Here is a 1,153-nt window from a genome sequence, read left to right as displayed (position 1 = left end):
CCAAATAACACTTATTCAGGTTCAACACTAATCCCGAAAGTATAGGGAGTGTGCGATGATGATCATATCAATCTTGGAACCACTTCCAACACACATCGTCACTTCACCCTTAACTAGTCTCTGTTTATTCTGCAACTCCCGTTTCGAGTTACTAATCTTAGCAACTGAACTAGTATCAAATACCGAGGGGTTGCTATAAACACTAGTAAAGTACACATCAATAACATGTATATCAAATATACTTATGTTCACTTTGCCATCCTTCTTATCCGCCAATCACTTGGGGTAGTTCCGCTTCCAGTGACCAGTCCCTTTGCAGTAGAAGCACTTAGTCTCAGGCTTAGGACCAGACTTGGGCTTCTTCACTTGAGCAGCAACTTGCTTGCTGTTCTTCTTGAAGTTCCCCTTCTTCCCTCTGCCCTTTTCTTGAAACTAGTGGTCTTGTCTACCATCAACACTTGATGTTTTTCTCGATTTCTACCTTTGTCAATTTCCGCATTACGAAGAGCTTGGGAATCGTTTCCATTATCCCTTGCATATCATAGTTCATCACGAAGTTCTACTAACTTGGTGATGGTGACTAGAGAATTCTGTCAATCACTATCTTATCTGGAAGATTAACTCCCACTTGATTCAAGCGATTGTAGTACTCAGACAATCTGGGCACATGCTCACTAGTTGAGCGATTCTCCTCCATCTTTTAGCTATAGACTTGTTGGAGACTTCATATCTCTCAACTCGGGTATTTGCTTGAAATATTAACTTCAACTCCTGGAACATCTCATATGCCCCATGACGTTCAAAACGTCTTTGAAGTCCCGATTCTAAGCCATTAAGCATGGTGCACTAAACTATCAAGTAGTCATCATATTGAGCTAGCCAAACGTTCATAACGTCTGCATCTGCTCCTGCAATAGGTCCGTCACCTAGCGGTGCTTCTGTGCAGCAATGAGGATAAACCTCGGATCACGGATCCAATCCGCATCATTGCTACCAACATTTTTCAAGACAATTTTCTCTAGGAACATATCAAAATAAACACAAGGAAGCAACAACGCGAGCTATTGATCTACAACATAGTTTGCAAAATACTACCAGGACTAAGTTCATGATAAATTTAAGTTCAATTAATCATATTACTTAAGAACTCCCA

This window comes from Triticum dicoccoides, chromosome 7A (assembly GCF_002162155.2).
Source record: "Triticum dicoccoides isolate Atlit2015 ecotype Zavitan chromosome 7A, WEW_v2.0, whole genome shotgun sequence".
Lineage (NCBI taxonomy): Eukaryota > Viridiplantae > Streptophyta > Magnoliopsida > Poales > Poaceae > Triticum > Triticum dicoccoides.
Note: the sequence above shows the minus strand (reverse complement) of the source record.